This window comes from Thamnophis sirtalis, unplaced genomic scaffold, assembly GCF_051295495.1.
Source record: "Thamnophis sirtalis isolate CommonGarterSnake01/CBP01778 unplaced genomic scaffold, rThaSir2_p1.2 scaffold_12, whole genome shotgun sequence".
Classification (NCBI taxonomy): Eukaryota; Metazoa; Chordata; class Lepidosauria; order Squamata; family Natricidae; genus Thamnophis; species Thamnophis sirtalis.
Window position 1 is genome coordinate 7587056 of NW_028261392.1, and position 4924 is coordinate 7591979.

Below are 4924 nucleotides of genomic sequence, written 5' to 3' on the forward strand. Positions count from 1 at the left end.
TAAGTCTCTTGGCTTTGCGATCGTTCACAAGTATCTTAACACTGTCCAGGGGCATAATTTGGTCTCCCAAGACTGTGTACACAATGGCAGTTTCCTGATAAACTCCTTCCCCTCCTTACGCCGGAGAGCTAAATAAACCTGAAACTGTGGAATAAGAGCACAGATCGAACTCTGTGGTTTCCAACACATGCACAGTTGGCTTAAGATTTCAGAAATTTTCTTTTCAGCCAGTAAAGGTCTGGTTTATTTCTCCCCACTACCACCAGCAGCCTCTGTTTATGGACGATGATCTTGATTTCAGTTTTGCCATGCCAACTTTGTTTGTGTCGTGAAGTTATGGATTCCATTGCTACCCGAGGGGCAAATAAGGTGGGTTTTGTGATTTGTTTAGCCAGATTTGGCTTTCCACCTTCCACAAATTTCCCAGGCTGAAAATTGATTCTCCCTAAGAACAAACCATACAGGAACATTGTAGGCAGTTTGTCAAGAGGTTGCGGTTTTAAACAAACTCCTTGCCAGCTTGAAATCTTGTCACTCTGGAATTCAGATAGATTTGGAATACTTCCAGGGCTGCCAAAATAAATTGCCCTAAAATTGGCTCTGACCGCTCTTTTGATTGTGTAATGTCTCAGCAGAACAAAAACAAAACACCTTCCATGTTGAAAGGATGGGTGGCTTTTTGGTTTCAAGAGGAGCCTTGTCATTCAGTCTGTGTACCTGAAATGACAAATGTTTCACACTTATTCGGTGAATTAGGCTCCTGACCTTGCGTAGTGGCAAAAGCTTATGAATGGCTTTTTTAAAAAAAATCCCATTTGAATGTCACATGCCATAAGGCATACTTGACTTTAAGAAAGTTGGACATTTTCAGGATGGTGAGAAGTGAGAGGCCTAAGGCTCATCCCAGAGTTGCAGTGATCAACTACAACTGTGTTACAAGAGGGTTTCCATACGTTTTTGGAAGCCAAAGTAAGTAACTCTGCAATGAGTTCACTGATGCTATGGGTTCTCTGTAAGAATCTGACCAATTGGCGGTTAAGGGAAATGAGCAGGAAATGAGAGAGGCATTCAAGATGGGCTGGACTTAGATCTCTTGTGGGCATACAGGGACTCATGACTTATGACATGTTTGACCTCTCCTTTGGGCCTTTCCATCTCTCTCTCTCTCCCTCCCCACTCACACTCCTTCCTTCCTTCCTTCCTTCCTTCCTTCCTTCCTTCCTTCCTTCCTTCCTTCCTCTCTTCCTCTCTTCCTTCCTGTCATGGTGTTCTTTTGTTTTGCCAGCTGTGCTTATATTCTAAGACATACAGTAGACTGATTCCTGTCTGTAAACTCTACTGAGCATGTCGTTCCTTCTTTTTTCTCTTTCTCTTTCTGTTTTTGCCTGCCACGAGGAGGTAAGCTAGGAACTTTACCAGAATGTAGTTATTAACCAGTAAGTTTGTTTGTTATTTATTTTACAATAAAAATATGTTTCTTAGAACATACCTCGGGTTTAATGTTCTTGATCATAAAGTATGCTCCAAGGAAAAACCACGATCCACCCCTCATCAAACACAGGGCTGAATTTACAAACCTCACACTTCCTTCCTTCCCTCTCCCTCTCCCTCTCCCAACCTCTCCCTCCCTCCCTCTCCCTCTCTCTCTCTCTCTCTCTCTCTCTCTCTCTCTCTCTCTGTGTGTGTGTGTGTGCAGGTGAAGTAAACTTAATGAGAGACTGAGGCATCTGAAGAATCTCCTGTAGAAGGACAGAAAACCTGAAGAAGTAAATATTCATTGATGTATGGAGTCTGAGTGTGTGGGGGAAAGTGATTTAGTCCCAGACCATTCTGAACTTTGTCCATCAAGAGAGTAGAAAGCGAGTTTCTAGTGCAAGATTTCTTTTCATTAAAAAATGTCTCCTCAGAATTATTTTTACTCACAAATGAGCATCCTGAATCTGCTTCTTTCTCAAATTTTGAGAACTCACGATTAGAATATAGAATACAGAATCATGGAATTGGAAAGGACTTTGGAGGTCATCTAGTCCAACCCCCTGCTTGAGAAGGAGACCCTTATACCAATTCAGACAAATGGTTGTCCCTGTCTCTTTTGGAAAGCCTTCAGTGGTGGAGCAGCCACAACTTCTGAAGGCAAGTTTATTTCCTCTGGGCCACTCCCAGAGGAAATAAAAGGGGAGTGAAAGAGGAGTGGAGTTTGCAGGAGGCAATTAGTTCACTTAATTGGTTCATATTTAGAAGTTGTAGGTACTCGCTCACTTCATTAAATTGTGATATCTCACTACAGGTTTCCCTTTAAGTCATTCTTTCTGAGGTAAACCAACCAATTAGGTTTAGAAATCTGTTTTATTCTGGTTTGTTCCCACAGGATATCCCAATTTTGAATTCTGGTACATAAAGCTGGAGACAAAAACAGTAAAGCAGTGAATATACCAGTGGTGGGATTCAAATAATTTAACAACTGGTTCTCTACCCTAATGACCAGGTGGGTAGGCGGGACTTAGTGGTCATGTGACTGGGTGAGCTTGGCCAACTCAACATTACTCAGGTCGATGGACGCTTCGCCTTAGCTGTTACAATGTAATAAGGGTTAACCGGAGAGGCAGTTTCTGTAAGTAGTTCAATAAAGATTAGGCTAGAAACAACACCAGAATGTTTCCTTCCTGCCTTCCTTACAGGATTAGCTCTGTAAAGTGGAAAAAAAACAAAAGGAGATTTCTTCCAACAACCGGTTCTCTGAACTACTTAGAAAGTTACCAACCGGTTCTCCCGAATAGGTGCGAATTGGCTGAATCCCACCATTGGAATATACAGACACTGAGGCTTGTTTGTATACCGGGAAAATGTTGTTTTCCATTACATCTCAATGTCTCAACAAGGACTATCAGATGCAATCCGTTTTCAAAACCTTCCTTGCTTCCTTATCATTCCAACCTTGATTTCTTGTGCTGATTCGAAGTGGGTTGCACCAAAAGAGTCTAGAGGTTTTCATCCACTCTGTTCTGCTTGGGCTAATTTGTCCAATAAGGAATCCAAGATGTTGAATTTTCTGATGTTTAATTCTGGTGATATGGAAGGCTTTGTTTCACTGCTGGGAATAACAGATTGCTGCTCTTTGTGGAGGATGTTTGATTCCATCCTTTTTTTTTTTTTTTGCATATTTCCTCTCAAATAATGTTGGGTCTCTTTTATTTTTGCTTTTGTTTTTAAAACACAGATGCTGTATACAAGCATGTTTAATGATGCTAGCTTGTCAGAGAACTGGGTCACCATATTGTGGCTGATTAGCAAGCTGTTTCCGAAGCAATCTTTGCTTACGCATATTTGGAAAGTTACTTTCATACTGTCATAACTTCTGGAGGACACAGATGTTTCCGTCCAATTACTCTTAAGGAGATTTTAAATTTAAACTACTTTGGTTGACAAGTGCATGATGACATTATGCACATAAATCAATCTCAAAATTAATGCTCTTTCTCTCTTTCTCTCTCTCTCTCTCCCCCCCCTCCCTTTGCCTTTGGTTCACAATCAGTCAATAAGGAAGTGTTTCTTGTTAATGTGGATTTATAACTTTGGAGACAAAGCGTGATGTCTGTCAACCATGAAGAACAAGGATTTGTCTGGCTGATTTTCCTTTAGAACGTCTTAAATGAATGCTAAGGACTAATAAGGCAATAGCAGATTTTGTTTACTAAATCCTAATTTGATTGTGATTTACATTAGTCAAGGGAGAGTACGTGCAGCTTTGTCTTATTATTCTCTGGCTCTGAGCTGTGGTACATAGGTGGTATACAAAGCAAACTTTTAGATAGATGGTAGATAGATAGATAGATAGATAGATAGAAAGATAGATAGATAGATAGATAGATAGATAGATAGATAGATAGATAGATAGATAGATAGATAAGGTAGGTAGGTAGGTAGGTAGGTAGGTAGATAGATAGATAGATAGATAGATAGATAGATAGATAGATAGATAGATAGATAGATAGATAGATAGATAGATAGATAGATAAGGTAGGTAGGTAGGTAGGTAGGTAGGTAGGTAGGTAGGTAGGTAGGTAGGTAGGTAGGTAGATAGATAGATAGATAGATAGATAGATAGATAGATAGATAGATAGATAGATAGATAGATAGATAGATAGATAGATAGATAGATAGATGGATGATAAGGTAGGTAGGCAGGCAGGCAGGCAGGAGTGTGTGTGTGTGTGTGTGTGAGAGAGAGAGAGAGGGGGAGGGAGGGAGGGAGGGAGGGAGGGAGGGAGGCATTTTTATGACATTCTGGGAAAAGTATTCATGTTTGTAGTAATAATTTCCATATATGTTTGGTTTCTTAACACATGCTTTTTACTGTTGAAGATGTTGTACTTTCATAGCTTATTTATTAAGTTTATTTTTTTTTTATTACTTATTAAGGCTGCCAGGCATCTGAGGATAGAAGAACAATCATAGCACAAGAGAAGTGAGTACTCCACAAAGCCAGATGATGAGGTTCTGATGAAGGCTCTGTGTCGGAGGCAGAGAGGGGGCCAGAGCCGTATGCCAGCTGTCAGCTGCCTTCGGAGTCAGACACCAGGGAGGCAGATAAATGGCTGGAGCCTGTTCCCATTGTGCGCATGTGCAGAGTTTCCAAATGAAGGGAACAGCTAAAGAACAGGGGTTGACTTGTGAGTAAGGCCATAAGTGGACAGTATTTCCCAGAGGAAATAAAAGAGGAGCGAAAGGGGAGTGGAGTTTGCAGGAGGCAATTAGTTCACTTAATTGGTTCATAACTCTCCAAGACTCCTTGCCAAGTTTTGCAGATATCGGCCTGTCAGCTCCCTTCAAGCCAGATAAGGTCTGTGACTGTAAATCCTCCTTCGGAAGACTTTGCCTGATGTGAATGAGCAGAATTCACAGTAAATTAATAAAAGTGGGTTTT

At 40.8% G+C, this 4924-nt stretch overlaps 1 long non-coding RNA gene across 1 annotated transcript; it reads left to right on the forward strand.

Annotated features, from left to right (window-relative positions):
• The first annotated feature begins 835 nt into the window (after positions 1-835).
• LOC148043245 (uncharacterized) lies at positions 836-4663 on the forward strand. Its single transcript, XR_015698187.1, has 3 exons — positions 836-969; positions 1697-1766; positions 4420-4663. It is a non-coding gene; the product is annotated as an uncharacterized LOC148043245 (long non-coding RNA).
• The last annotated feature ends 261 nt before the right edge of the window (positions 4664-4924 follow it).